This window comes from Magnolia sinica, chromosome 15, assembly GCF_029962835.1.
Source record: "Magnolia sinica isolate HGM2019 chromosome 15, MsV1, whole genome shotgun sequence".
Classification (NCBI taxonomy): domain Eukaryota; kingdom Viridiplantae; phylum Streptophyta; class Magnoliopsida; order Magnoliales; family Magnoliaceae; genus Magnolia; species Magnolia sinica.
In genome coordinates this window covers 48,964,264-48,980,168 of record NC_080587.1, presented here as the reverse complement: position 1 = coordinate 48,980,168, position 15,905 = coordinate 48,964,264, and the positions used below count along the sequence as shown (strand labels likewise).

Below are 15,905 nucleotides of genomic sequence, written 5' to 3'. Positions count from 1 at the left end.
GTTTGTAACCGTCTAAAGCACTAACGGTTTGTGTCCGTCGTTAGTATGCATTTAAGGTCTTTGAAAAAGGATGGTTATGGACCGTTTGTAAAGAAGGACGGTTATGGACCGTTTCTGATTTCAATATTTTAGAAAAATATGGACGGCCTAAAGACGTCGAAAATCTTCTTGCATTAAAAAAAAATCAGTAGCATTTTTCTATGTTTCTTTCATCTAATAAAAAAATATTCAACCAACAAAACATTATAATTCAGAATTAGGAAGAATTGTTAAGCTTAAATTGAAACTTCATCAACAAAGTCAACGAGGTTTTTTCACGTACACGTTCAAACCCTGCAGAGTACCATATGTTTAAGATTAGACTTACCATAAGTTTGACAACAGTCACAAATCCATACAAAAAGAAATTACCTATAACTTTAGAAACTGTTGGCTATGCCTTACGTTGAACTGGCAACTTAGCATCTACTCTCGTTCAGCCTTCTTTTGAGCCCTTCCTACATGGAGATTCTTTGATCCTGGCCAACAAACAAAGATCCCGCTGTTAAGTATTCATTTGAACAAATGATCCTGCAAATTAGACAAATAAAAATAACTACAATGAACATAACTTACCCAGTTGTGCACCATTCATGGCCTACATAGCCTTCTTAGCTTCTTTTGACAACTCGAAGCTAACAAACCAAAGCCCCGAGATTTCCCATAATCATCCTTCATTACAATAACACTAATTATCTTCCCAAATACAAAGAACTTTTCTCGAAGGAGATCATTGGTCAACCCATTTTCCAAATTCTTTACATATAGATTAGTGAATTGAGGTTCTTCATAGGCTGATTGCTTCTGAGTCTTCTTGAAAACCCAAATGCTATCATGCAAACCAAAACCTATTTTAGAAAGATAAATGAAGGAAAATCTTCAAGCCCAAATCAAATAGGAAAAATAGAATAAAATTAAAAAATATATAATCTATTATCATTAGTACCACACCCAGATTCATAGCTTCAATTGTAAGTGTAAATGTTGTACTTGTGACATACCCTTGCTGCAACTGGGAAAGTGAAAAATAATTTTCTGCTAGTTGCAGGTGGTCAAGGCACTGCTTTTTCTTGCCTTCACATCTAGAGTTGTTTGTTTCAATTTGTAGGTGAATGAATGTGTGAGAGAAGGTTAATAAAGCATCTTAGTTCATGAGTTACACGGAAAACAAGTCAAATTAGATAAAAGAAAAAATAAAAAAAAATAAAATCAAAGACCACTGGTGAATTGATTGTTGTACCATTCGAATTAGTTTCCAGCATCTGATTCTTCGAGGCAATCATTCTTAAAGCTGAAGCTCAAGGGAACCTGTTAAAGAAAGAAAGAAACATTAAAATTTTGAAACCTATGGGAGAAAGAAGTGTGCCCAACTCCCAAGACTGAAGTATTCCAGCAGTCTTGCAGCCATGACATCAGCAGTTGTGGTTTCACATAGGTGGGCCCTTATGTACATTGTCATAGTGGTCTTTGAGGCATTGACATATCCTTGTAATGTCCCAAAAGAACATTCCCTACTAATGGATGGAACACCAACATCAAATCTGCAGCTCATGAGAGTACAATTCTCAGAAAAAAGAAAAAAAAAAAGGACATGGACCAACACAAATGGTTGAGATGAATGGTAAGTGCAGCTTTTAGGCCATGCAACATCGGCATGTGGACGAGTTAACGAAATTCAGAAAATTTTGCAAAAAATGAACAATAGCCTGGCTTATGGAAAGAAAGATGATAACAAGAGGCTAAATTAATCTACAATAAAATGTGATTATCAATTTATTTCTAAAACTTACATATTTTATCCAGTTTAATAGACAAGGTGATTTACTTGCAAGCAGAAGCACCCAATTTTCTTTGAAATAGATTCATTAATGAATTGCTGCATATGAATAAAATTTCAGATTTAGATGTTCTCATCATAGGCATTGTCCAGACCCTTTCATGAGCTAGTCATTTCTAAGCTCGATCTTACAACAGTCAACAGTTTCATAAGCTGGATTGCTGATGGAACATAAACATCCATGAATCTGGCAAAATAATCAAAACATTTACGGCCTAATAGACATCAAACTTCCAAACTAATTCTGAACTTCAGAATATTGATTATGATAGGCAACCCAAGCAGGATATTTTGATGCCTATAAAATGGAAAATAAAAAATCTTTTGTGGTATTTGCCCAAGAGGTATTTGAAAGCTCCTTTCCATGTTAAGGAGCTTAGCTCTAAAATAGTATCCTAACAAAGAAACAGCATGACATTGTAGATGGTCCCGTGCAATCCAAGTAAATAACAGCTCAAGATGCTTTCTCACAAATAGAGAAACTCCCTGGGTTGATGGTAATGCTCTTTGTGAAGTTATCAGTTTTGTAATTGCCAACTAGCTGATTCGCCAACTCAAACATGTTATTTCATAGGCTGTAAGTAACATGAACAAATACCAATAAGCATTGAACATAAATACTAAAGGAAAAATTGAAACTGTAATAAGAAAATATACATGATCTATTAAATTGACATAGATTAACAAATTCTACCACGAGTCCTATATTGATAATTGCAAAACAGGTGGAAAATTGCTAAATGGGCCATTGTTAAACATGGGAGAAGGTCAACATAAGATGATCTGGCCAACATGAATGCAACAGGAAATAAATAAGCTCTTCACTCCCTCTGTGTAGCTTATCTTTAGAAACATTTGTGGACGGAAACATATACCAATACCAATGAGTTCGCCCCTCTTGCATGTTTCTGAATTTCAATCCACCAATACCACATGGGCCCTTTAAATGCACATGTACCCCTTCAAAATTAATTATAGAATCACTTTCCACCTGCAGATTTCTAAGATCAAAGCTATAACAGTTACAAAGCCCATCCACTATTGCACACACCTCTGCTTTACAATCTAAAAGCCCTACAGTAATGGTGGACTAAAACCTTCCAAGGTAAATTTTGAGAGTTAAAAAGTTAATTTCTATTGTTGGATCCTACAAGATATGCCAACAATTATATTTACAATCTTCAAAACCTTGCCATTTGCAAACTGTCTACAACTGAGTACAAGGTACTACCTGAATATATGTCAAAATGTCTAAGATAAGAACTTGTATATGATTAAATAGTCCATGAGTTCTGCAATGAAATTAATCAAGTTACCTGAGTGAATTCTCTTTCACCAAGACCTAACTCTTAGTCCTCTGACAAGAGAATTTATGCAGTGACATATGGACTTGATTCTTATGGAGTAAGATCAACTGTAATTGTAGATTCTCATAACAAGAATGTCATTCCCATTGCTAACAATATAGGCATTCACTGCTGCAACATTTGATGCTGACAATACGGGAATTTGTCTTTCCGCCTAAGATACATAATAGTGCCTTTCTTTTCTTTTGAGCTTTAAAAATAATAATAATTTTTTTTAAAAAAAAACAATAGGGGATGTACAAAAACTCATTCAGATGAGCTGCACAAAATCGGGCCTCATCGATCATAAATCCTAAAAAGCAAAAAGGAACAAAAAGGGGGAAAAGAAAAGGCATACAACATCCTATGGCCCTCAAGCCGGCCATTCCTACTAACGGAATAGCAAACCCCTGCTCCCCCGCAAGCTAGGATTGGAAGCAGAAACCTCAGAGATGAACAACCCACTCCTCGTTCTAAGAGGTAAGAAACCCAGAAAACACATCAAGCAACCCCAAGCCCATAAAGCCAGCACAACAGCCCCTCCAAATGATCAACCTTCCAACCCATGTCAACCCTTTCCCAGCCAGACCAATCACCGATTAATAGAAGCATATCCAGCAGCCCCTCCATGAAATCAATCGGAATAACAAACCCCTACAAGTGCCCTTACTTCATCCCTTTATGAGTTTTTGATATAACAGGCATGGTATCATGCTAACAATATGGAAGTAGATTCATGTATCTAAAAGGTTTTTCTTTTGAGTTTATTTGTTTTAGGAGTTTGCTTGAATACATCCCATTTGTGAATAGGGTTTCCCTCTGATGGGGGATGCCCCAAAAATCTCTCTGGCTGAATGTGATGACCATTCATGTTCAAAGCAAAGAGTAAATTTCAAACAACAAATGGAAGCAACAACAAAATCGATCAAGATAATGTTAGGGTTTTGAGGGAAACAAACTGAGATCTTATGGAGACTCCCCTGCAACGCACGAGCTAGAAAGAGAAAACCCTAGGTAAGGGGTTTACCAAGACCCTAGGTAGGAGGGAGAAGGCGAAGATGCGTGGGTTGTTGCCTGTTGGAGAGAGAGAGAGAGAGAGAGAGAGAGAGAGAGAGAGAGAAGAGGGTCGAGAGTAGTGGTGTGCAAAATGGGTCCGATCTGGCGGATCCGATCCGATCCGCCTCGATCCGCCCCGATTCGAACAGGATCGGTAGGGTAGATCAGTTAGGTTCGGGTACAAAGGGGCAGATCCGAATGCAATTCGGATCGGATTCGGATAAGCAACAAAATCGATTGACCCGAACCAAAATCCGATCTTTTTGGGTCCAAGCCGATTTGAACCGGACAGGACCGGGTGTAAATTGACAAGTTTGCCCCTCCCCTATATATATATATATCTCTTTTACCCCCTTTTATTTTTTTACCCTACCTACCCGCCACTCTTTCCCCACACCCGAACCCTAAAATCCCTCAAAAGCCTTCTCCTCCATCGTCCCTACCTGAACGCCGGCAACTCGGAATCCTCATCCGGCCATTCGCAACCGTTCATCAGGTAGGTGGACCCACTCAGCCACTATTTATTTATTTTTTTATTTTTGTAAGAGATGTCTTGCTCGTCGGCTAGCCATGGCCACTACCCGTTGGTGGTCCGGCCACCTAGGATCGTTGGCCACAATTTGAGATTATTGATCCAGACAATGTTAGTTAGAAGCAGAGTCGAATTAGCAGGACAAAGAAGAGAAAAATGGAAAACTTAAGAATGGGAGAGAACTTACCCGGTGCTTAGGCTTGTTGGCAAAGGGCCTTGGAGTAATCTGAATGATTCAGATAGCAAGACAGAAGCTAGTTACACATAGCTGGCACATGAGCTTGAGATCCAAGCTATCCATCAGGTGGGACCCACTCGGTACTATCTGAAGATAAAAACAGGGCATGTCGAATGGGAAGGGTTAAAAAAAAAAAAAAAAAACTTGTCTAGGACTCTTGTTTAGTAACATGGGGTCCCCGTCCACCTGATGAGCAACCGGGCCTGACTTTTTTTTAAGAAAAATAGTCTCTTTGATGTTTTTCTTGCCACCAGCCACAGTATACATTACATTCATGTTCCTAATGCAAGACGTCCAAATAATGGCCCCATGTGAATGGCCAGAAGTTTTCAGCGGAGCAGATTAGGTGGGCCCCACCTCTTGGAAGACGGTGTGGCCTTTACTGTGGGTCCACCTCAATGTATCTATTCTATATCCATTATATTTATTTATTTTTCCCATCATTTTTGGGCATGGCCAAAACATGAAGTAGATCCAAATCTCAGGTGGGCCGTACTAGAGGAATCAGTTGTGATTGAACACTCCATTAAAAACTTCCTAGGGCCAGCGTAATTTTTATTTTCCATCAAAACTATTGATGAGGTCACACAAATATAGATGAAGGGGCGAAAAGAAATATTAGCCTAATCAAAAACTTATGTGGCCAATAAGAAGTTTTTAATGGTCTATCAGCACTGCTAGCCTAATCCATGTTAGACTTCTTAACCTAGTCATGTAAATGCTCATTCCATGTTAGCCTAACCACACCAAATGTGGATTAAATCCATCAATTAGATAGTTAGGATTGCATTTTAAATTAAGATGCCATCATTTGTTCATTTTAACTTTGGCGAGTCTGCAAGTCAGTCCGGTCACATTCGGTGAGTCTATCGCACATGATTATTCATTTACTGGACGGTAATCTCAACTTACACTACCACTGATGAAGATTATATAACTGATTTAAGGAATTTCAAAGAAGCATTAAACCTGATAATGCCCTAAGTAGACCACGGGACTGGTTTGTTAATTATTTTAGTAATTTTTGCATGTGTGATGAGAACATGGATTCAGGCAGATAACTACCTCAGTACAGGCTGCTACAATCTCAGGTCAGTGTGCTGGTTTTGTGCAAACAAGTAATGAGATGGCTCTTGGCACCATTGTAATACCCATTTCCATATATGGTGGGAAGCAATTCTCCCTATCCATTCACATATACAACTGTTAAGGTCCAACCTGTGGACAACTTTCAACCTTTCATGTATATATGACATCCAACAAATCCATGAGTATATAGGGCTGAACTTTGGTCCTTTGCACAAGGAAATCCTCATGGTGGAGCCAACCTTTCGGTTGGACTTAAGATCTCATACATATGTTGACAATATTAATGGCAGGTTGATTGTCATGGTAAAGAGGAGTGCAGGCCTCAATTTATGTTTCTTGCAAAAGAGATTGAAGCGATGTGATCTCACAAGTTGTTTTAGTCATTTCCCTATACTTAGCTTCATCAAATGAACCACAGTCTACTTCTGGCTTTTTCATATCACGAGATTTCCTCTTATGGAGGTGTAGATGTGTAGTAGCTGTTGTTTGACCTCCTGCCATTTCAAAGAGTAGTTTTGGGTGCATTTGGATGTCTGCATAACAGAAGTGTTTGCATCAACCCATGATTGAAATGGCATGGTCTTGTGGGCAGCATTGAAAGTGCGATTACCTTTCCGTTTTTCCTGCCTGAAATTGATGCGCAACTCATTTCATGCAAGATGTGAGATGAGTGGGGCATTAGTTGTCGGCGAGGATCAGTTCTACCCGACCATTGCATTTTCAAGGCACCCAAACACACCATTAGTTGAGAAGAAAATGTGTAAAGACTCATATGAAGTGCAATTTCCTTAGGACCTATTTGGTAGACACATTTTAGTTCATCTCTAATTATGTATTGGAGATTATGATGGTTGGCTATCATTTATCAAGATTATTTTGCCAAAAAGAAATATGATCCCTAATACATAATTACAATGAACTAAAATGAGATGAACTCATTGTTAGGTGTCTTCCAAACAGGAAGTTTTCAAATTGAGGGACTTGACTCTGGATATGGATTGTGATTTTCATACTCTCAAGAATTCAATTTCCTAGTTTTTACTTTTTATTTATTTATTTTATATTATGGAAATTGTTGATTTTTCTCCATTCCAAGTCAAGACTACCTGATGGCAGGATATTAACTTTCAAAGAAGTTATTTGATACTCTAGCAGAGAATGGCAATCCATGCATCTATTGGAAAAGCAGAATTTTCTCATTGTTATGCAAATTAATGCAGGTTTTCCCTTTGATGATGCAGTGTCTCTCTTTCAAAGAACATGCTTTGTTCATCTAGCAATTCATGTGTAGCATTCTTATTATTTTGTTGGAGGATTTTCAGCCATGGATAATATCCTACCTTTCTGTGGATGAACAGGCTAATACTGTGCATTGTTTCATAAGTTTCAGCCTTCTTTTGATCCAACTCCTAATTGTTGATAAGTTTTAGTCCACCTGTGAAGGTGGTAAATTCCTGGCTTGGTTAGAAGATCCAAACTTCTTATGGGACCTACAATGCAAGACGAAAAGAAAATGAAGCTTCACTCTCAAACTTTTTCATCTCCTAATGATGGCCATCTTTGTCTTCATTTTACATTTATATTTTGCATATGGTTTTTTCTTTTTCCTTTTTTCTTTTTGAAGTAGAAGACAATAAATTTACCTGAGTAACTTTCTCATCTTGCGATACTGTGGATAAGGCCCAACTATGTTATATGCAGGTACATATGGTCTCCTATATATTTGCTGTATATGATTACTTGGAACTGAATGTGCAAGCCTTCATTACTAGTTGTAGTTGCTAGATTCATCGAATCAATGACTAAATGGAATGATTTATTTGAATGTAAAACTGTCAAGATATGTTCGTGTGATGTGTGGACAATCTCTTTAGGTATTTCCAACCCTTTTTTGATACAAGTTGAAGGCTTCTCTTCTTTTTAGTATATCTGCATGTAAGTCTGTCATGTTGAGAGTTCATTGATTGCTTGGAATTTCTTATTGCTAGACACTGATTGTTAACCTTTCGGTAAGGGTCGCACTGTATTGTGTGGGGTCAGGGCGACATCTAATTCACTATGCCTATTCAGAGACCGTCTCCATCAATCATTTCATGCGCTGATGTACAGGAGATTGTATGGAAATACAGGTCTGACTGTAAATGGGGCCATTCTAAGTTTATGACAAATCCACTTTGTCCATTTCTTACAGCTCATTTTAGAGAACGAGCCCACAAATTAGGCAAACCTGAATCTCAAGTAAGCAATACAATAGAAAAAGTGAGATTCCAACTATGTTGTTGAGACATGTTGGGGCCATTGCCAGGCTAATATTCAGCTTCTGATCTTTCTCGTATTTAGTTTCATGCCCTAAAATGAGCTAGGATGGGTAAATTTTCAAAAGCCATCAATCATGGGTTGTCACTACAATCAATGTCATCAAGTAATGGGAGACTTTTAAACTTGGGTTTGGTGGACATTTAAATCAAAAGATGAAAGTTGATTAACTTAGGTAGAGCCCACCATGATATTTGTAACAAATCCAATTCATACATTTTTCAAAAAAATTTAAAATTAATTCTAGACTGAATCCGACTTGGTTTTGTTGACCGAGTCAGTCTTGGATCGGATCATTCAATGCACTATTCAGATCTGATCGGATCAGGTGACTCGGATCCGTTCTCTGATCGGATTGGTCTCAATCCGATCCGACTCGGACCGATGCCCAGCTCTAGTTGAGAGAGATGGAGTAGGGAGCAAACGAGAGAGAAGGGTCAAGATAAAGGGAGCAGGGAGGAAAGGAGAGGAGGGTAGAGAGATTTCAGACGCCGTTTGGTTAGCGACGTTGCCACTAGCCATGTGGCAAGTGGTCGGCGCTATGTGGGCCCCACCATGATCTATGTGTTTTATCCACACCGTCCATCCATTTTTAAACTTCAATTTAATGTGTCAGCTAAAAACCAAGGCAGAAAAAAATCTTAGGTGGGCCACACCATTGGAAAACAGTAATGATTGAACGTCTACCATTAAAAACCTCCTAGGGCCCTCTGTAATGTTTATTTCACATCCTACCAGTAGATTAGGTCATACAAACCTGGATGTAGGTGCAGGTTAGGTCATATAGACCTGGATGAAGGTAAAAAACAAATATCAACTTGATCCAAAACTGTTATAGCCCTAAGAAGTTTTTAATGGTGACAATTCAATCAACACTATGTGGCCCACTTGAGATTTTTATCAACCTCAATTTTGGCTTAGAGCATAAAATTATCTGGAAAAATGGATGGATGGCGTGGATGAGACACATACATCATGTTCGTGGTCCACAGAGCACTGACCACTAGCCATTGCCAAGTGGCTGGGAGTAACCCATTTGTTTCGGACGTGGCCTTCCTAGAAGGAAGAGGATTGCGTACTGAGTAAACTCTGTGGGGCCCACCATCATTCATGAATTGTATCAAGTCCATCCATCTGTTTTATCATATAATTTTAGGGCTTTAAATAAAAAATTAATCATATCCAAAGTTCAAGTGGGCAATGCCACCTAAAACAGCGTGAATTGAATTCTACCATTGAAAAGTGCTTGGTGTCCATAGAAGTTTTAGATCAAGATGATATTTGTGTTTTCCCTTCATCGATGTATGTGTGATCTTGTGGTGAAGGGTTTACTTATCTCTATCTCTCTCTCCAACTTGTTTTGATCAGATATAGACAGGGAAAAAGGAAATTGATCTCTCTTTCATGCACAAACCGGTTTTAACCAGACCTAGAGAGGAAAAAAAAATTGAGAGGGAACGTGCATGAGTTTTCATTTTTTGAGCAGCGAAAAACTTTGGCACCTGTGCCGGTCTCGGGCTAGGAATGTGCATGAGTTTTGAGTGGCCACCGTGATGTATGGGTCATATCTACATTGTTAATGCATTTTATTTTATTTTTTTATATCATTTTAGGGTATTAGCCTAAAAATGATGCGAATCCAATGATCAAGTCGAATGCACAATCGGGATTAAGGTTCAAATGGACTACATAATTGGGATTAAATTCTTACCAGTGAAAACTTCTTAGGGCCCATAGAAGCTTTGGATGGAGCTGATATTTGTGTTTTATTTTCTTATTAGTCTATGTAACTTTATGAATATGTTGGATAGAAAATAAACATGACGGTGGGCCCTATAAAAGTTTCAATGGTGAGAATCATTATCACTGTTGCTTCCTATGGTGTGGTCTACTTGAGCCTTAGATCCGCCTCATTTTTGGTCCTATACCCTAAAATTATACGAAAAAATGGATGGACGATGTAAATAAGACCCATACATCACGGTGTAAACTCAAACATACAGTGTCATTGCTAACTAAATAAGGGTAGGATGCAACCCGCGTCCTTTCGACACCGCCTAAAAAGGAAGCGGTTAAGCTAAAAGCGGATTTCCCATGAAAGCCTTTCGCACGAACGCACGACGTTTCCGTGCTGAAAACCTAGGTGGGGCCCATCGTGATGTTTAGGAGAAATCTTCCCCTTCCATTTTGTGAGATAATTTTGAGACTTTCTACCAAAAATAAAAAGGATCCAAGACTCGAGTGGGCCACACTAAAGAAAAAGGTAGTTAGGAAAATTCCTACCGTTGAAACCTCTTCGGGGTTTTACATGCCATCCTCACCTTTTATAACATCATTCCTGCTTAGATGAACTAAAAACACAAACATTATCTTGATTCAAAACTTATGTGGCCCCACGAATATTTAAACCGTGGACATTCAGTCCTCACGTTTTAAGCAAACTTGAGTATTGGATCTAGCTCATTTTTTGTCCGATGCCCTGACATGATGTCAAAAAATGTATGGATGGGGTGGATTTCTAACAAACATCACGGTGTACCCTATATAGGTTCTAGCTATGGATCTTCATGCGGAAGGTTATGGCAGGAAATTAGGGAAACCGATCGACTGTGGAAGCCGATTGGGTGGGTAACTGTGTAGTAACTCAGTACACGCGTACAGAGTAAACTCTGTGGGGTCCACATGATTTATATATTTTATCCACTCCTTTCTTCCATTTTATCAGATAACTTCAAGGCCTGAGCCCAAAAATAAAGCATATCTAAAGTCCAAATGGACCACACCATAGGAAATAATGTGAATTAAAACTCTTCCATTGAAAAACTCTCGAGGGCCGCAGAAGTTTTGGATTAATATTATATTTGTGTTTTCCCTTTTGTCCATGTTTTTTAATCTTATGAATAAGTTAGATGATAAATAAACATCAATATGGGGCCAGTAAGATTTCAACGGTGGAAATCATTATTCCCACTGCTTCCTGTGGTATGGTCTACTTCAGGTTTGGACATTGTTCCATTTTGGTCTCACCCCCTTAAATGAGCTAGGAAAACTGATGGACGACATGGATAATATACATATATCATGGTGGGGTCCACATAGCACCGACCACTAGCCACCATATCTAGCCAAACTGCGTTCGGATTAGGTGGTGTACCACACTAGGAAACTGCTTACGTACTGAATTACTCAGCATGGGCACGGATTGTCTATTGAAAGGTTGAGTAGAGAGAAAGTGACGTCACCAAGTTTTATGGGCCCATCATGTTGTATGTTTTGTATCCATGCAGTCCATCCATCTGAAGAGATCATTTTAGCATAAGAACCAGATAATGAGTCACATCCAAAGCTCCAGTGTACCCCACCACAGAAAACAGTGGGGAGAGTGACACCACCATTAAAAACTTCCAAAGGCCACAAAAGTTTTCGATCAAGCTGATATTTGTGTTTTCCCTTCCTTAGTGTCTTTGTTAACTTTGAACAGGTTAGATTTCGAGAAAACATGATGTTGGGCCTTAGGAAGGTTTCAACGGTGTGCATCAATCTTCCCACTGTTTTCTGTGGTGGGGTCCACTAAAGCTTTGGATCTGCCTTGTTCTCTGATTCATGCCTTAAAATAATATTTCCAATTGAATGGACGTTGTGGATATAACATGTAAATCGTAGTGGGGTCCACAGAACTTGGTGACGTTAGTTCAGTAGCAAGCCTCGCTACTCAACCTGTCAGTATCTAATCCGCGTCCACTCCGCACGCTCTTATCGTGCTGAGTAAATTCAGTTGTGCCTGCTGTGAATGTATGTGGTTTATCCACGCCATCCATCCATTTTTCCAGCTCGTTCAAGGGTTGAGCCTAAAATTGAAGCATATACAAAGCTCACGTGGATTATACCAGAGGGAAAAGTGAAAATAATGACTTCCACCGTTGAAACCTTTCTAGGCCCCACAATGATTTCATAAGATCATACAGACATGGATGAAGGGAAAACACAAATATAAGCTTGATCCAAGACTTCTGTGGCCCAAGAATTTTGCAACGGTAGAAGTTTAATTCACACTTTTTCATGTAGTGTGGTACATTTTATCTCTGGATATGCTTAATTTTTGAGTTCAAGCCATAAAATTATCTGATAAAATGGATGGATGGAGTGGATTAAATACATAAATCATGGTGAACTCCACGGAGTTTACTCAGTCAGCTAAGCATACTAAGTTATGACCTGTACGCAATCCGCTTCCGAGGTAACAGATTGGCCACTCACCTACCACCAACCATCTGGGCCCCACTATGAAGTATATTTTTTATCCATGTTGTTCATCCATTTTTACGGATCATTTTAGGGATTGATACTGAAAATGAGACGGATATAAATCTCAAGTGGACCACACAATAGGAAAACAATAGTGATTGGATATCCATCATTAAAATCCTCTTAAGGCCCACTGTACTATTTATTTGACATCCAATCTGTTGATTAGTTCATACAAACCTAGATGAAGGGAAAAAACTAAGATCAGCTTGATCCAAAACTAAGACCTCAGCCAATGACACTGTCAGTACACAATCCGCATCCTTGACATGCTTCACCTTATGTGAGGGAGCCATGGTAGTGGATGGATTAGACGGCTTAGGACGGTCTTTAATGCAGACAGTCTCTAACAGTCTCAGATGATTGCCTATAAGACTATTGCCAACCGTCTCTAATGTAGACGATTTCAGACTGTTTCGGATGACCACTAAAAGACGTCTTTTATTCCAAATGGTCAATAGCCGTCTTTTATCCGTCATTACCGACTGCTTCTGACCGTCTTAAATGATTTGTGGACATTCACCATAAGACCATTAATGGCCATCTGTAATGACCCCCATAAGACTACTAATGACCGTCTCTCATGCAGATGGTCTTTAACTGTCTCAGATAACAACTAGAAGACCACCAAGCACCATATCTAATATTGACAGTCTTTGACCGTCTCAGATGACTGCTATAAGACCGTTAATGACCGTCTTAAATGCAAACGATCTTTGACTGTCTCAGATAACTGCATATAAGATAGCTAAGGACCTTTAATTCTAGATGATAACCATCTTTTCTCCGAAGTTACCGACGGATTTTGACCATCTTAAATGATTTGTGGACTTTCAACATTTATAAGACGATTTTGTTTCATATTAAAGATGGTTAAGAGCTGTCTCAAATTTTAGAGACAGTTAAGAGCCGACTTTAAATCAAGGGATTTTGTAGATGGTCCACAACCGTCTCAAAATTCGTCTTATTTTTCCCTTTTTCACATAGTATGAAAATACACAATCATGGGATACCTAATCCAAGCGCACTAATCCCAAACCAACTCAGTCTAGAGAGAAGGGAGGAATGAACGTCTTAAGGGATGAATATGATGTGAATGCTTAGGTGGGTAATCTCACAAGAAAGGTCGAAGCCATGAAACTAAAGAAAGTAGAAATGGTCAAACCTAACGAAACCATTAAAATTTTTTGTGGTATTTGTGTTAGTAACATACACTTAACATAAGATAGTTACATGAGTAATCTAATATTGTGAACAATTATCAAAGGTCATTCAGCACCCCCATCTCAAACACATATAATCCCAGCTAGATGAACCATCCAAACTTGAGTTAGAGGAATGGGTAAACGACCAATACAGGGAGAAACCCTCAAGAGACTTTTCCATCAAATTTCAATCCATTAAATCAAAAAAATCTCAAGAGGATACGGTTCAAAAATTCATTCAAAATCAAGGGAAATTCAGCTAAAATACATTACAAGTATTTCAGGATATCAAAACATTCTTGGGAGTGTTTGCATCATTTATCCAAAGAATTGATTCACAACTAGCTGTTAGGGAGAAAGGGACTCTTCCAGACCAACCTCTACTTAACCCAAAACAACAATGTGAATTACGTGACCCAAGCTCTTTGAACTACCATGTGGAGCAAGCTAAGTCTATCACCACTCTTATAAGTGGTAAGATAATTGTTAAAAACATCCCGAAGAGGGTTGAGAAGTCTAAGGACTCAGAATAATCTAAGAGGAATGATGGACCTAGCCATGCTACGCATGAGAAAGAACTGGAAAAAGAGTATAAGTCAGTTGCACCGTTCCCTCAAAAGTTGATTTCACCAAAACCTCTGCCTAACACTCAGGATATCTTGGAAATACTGAAGTAGGTGAAGATCAATATTCCTTTGTTGGAAGCCATAAAATAAATTCCATCATATGCTAAGTTTCTAAAAGATCTTTGTACGGCTAAGAGACGACAAAACATTCAAAAGAAAAATTTTCTAATTGAAAAAGTAAGTGTTATCCTCAAGCAAGATTTGTCTGAGAAATATAAAGATCCTAGTAGCCCAAACTATCACTTTATGTAATTGGGAATCACAGGATAGATCATGTACTACTTGACTTAGGAGCAAGTGTGAATCTGATTCCATACTCGATTTACGAATAGCTCAGCCTTGGTGAATTAAAACCCACCAGGACTTCATTTCAACTTGTTAATCATTCGGTTTGTATACCAAGATGAATGATAAAGGACCTACGTGCCAATCCAAGTTAATAAATTATACTATTTAGTAGATTTTATTATTTTGGATACTCAACCCATCATTGATGTGAGCGCGCTCAAATTTTGTCATCCTTGGCTGGCCATTCCTAGCAACATCAAATGCCATCATTAATTGTATGAATGAGATTATGAAATTAACTTTCGAGAACATGACATTAGAGCTGAGTATATTTAATATGTGCAAACAACTGGAGGATGTTAATGATGCCCACGAAGTAAATATGATTGATTCAATCAAGGAAGATAGGTCACCTTTGAACCTATACTCCGACACTCTAGAGACATGCTTGGCCCATTCCCCTGATTTGCATGATGATATGATTAGGGAGATAGATGCCTTACTTGAAGTTACGTTGGTACTTGAAACTAATCGGTGGAGGATGAAATTTGAAAAATTTCTCCAAACTAATATAAAGCCACTGGCATCAGTATCAAGGCACCAAAGATTGACTTAAAACCATTGCCCACTGATCTTAAATATGTTATTTAGGTCAAGATGAAATATATCCGTTGGTGATTTTTTCCCACCTAGATGAGGAACAAGAAAGTATGCTTATTTCTACTCTCAATTAACACAAAGAAGTCCTTGGATGGACAATTGTGGACCAATGTTGAAATATTGATTTCAATTGAGTCGTAGGACAACTTGAAAGTGCCCTGGTTTGTTCATTAGCGTGAGTGTTGAGTTGGCTAGACAAAGAAGCTCCATAGGAAGATCAATCAATCTTCTACCTCAACCGGATGTGGGCCCGAACTTGCCACAGGTAAATCTAAGCCTCACATCCCATATCCCAAAACACAAAGTAATTAAAACCCTTAAAACTAATTAGAATATCATAGGATTTTTGAGTTAAAAAACTTTTTTCA

At 38.5% G+C, this 15,905-nt stretch overlaps 2 long non-coding RNA genes across 2 annotated transcripts; both read right to left on the bottom strand.

Moving 5' to 3' along the window:
* Positions 1-288: 288 nt before the first annotated feature.
* LOC131227173 (uncharacterized) lies at positions 289-740 on the bottom strand. The gene is made up of 3 exons (XR_009162087.1): positions 616-740; positions 445-518; positions 289-333 (listed from the first exon to the last, which is right to left on the bottom strand). It is a non-coding gene; the product is annotated as an uncharacterized LOC131227173 (long non-coding RNA).
* A 534-nt stretch (positions 741-1,274) lies between these two features.
* Positions 1,275-3,422, bottom strand: LOC131227323 (uncharacterized). Its single transcript, XR_009162196.1, has 4 exons — positions 3,193-3,422; positions 1,830-1,915; positions 1,491-1,580; positions 1,275-1,347 (listed from the first exon to the last, which is right to left on the bottom strand). It is a non-coding gene; the product is annotated as an uncharacterized LOC131227323 (long non-coding RNA).
* Positions 3,423-15,905: the final 12,483 nt, after the last annotated feature.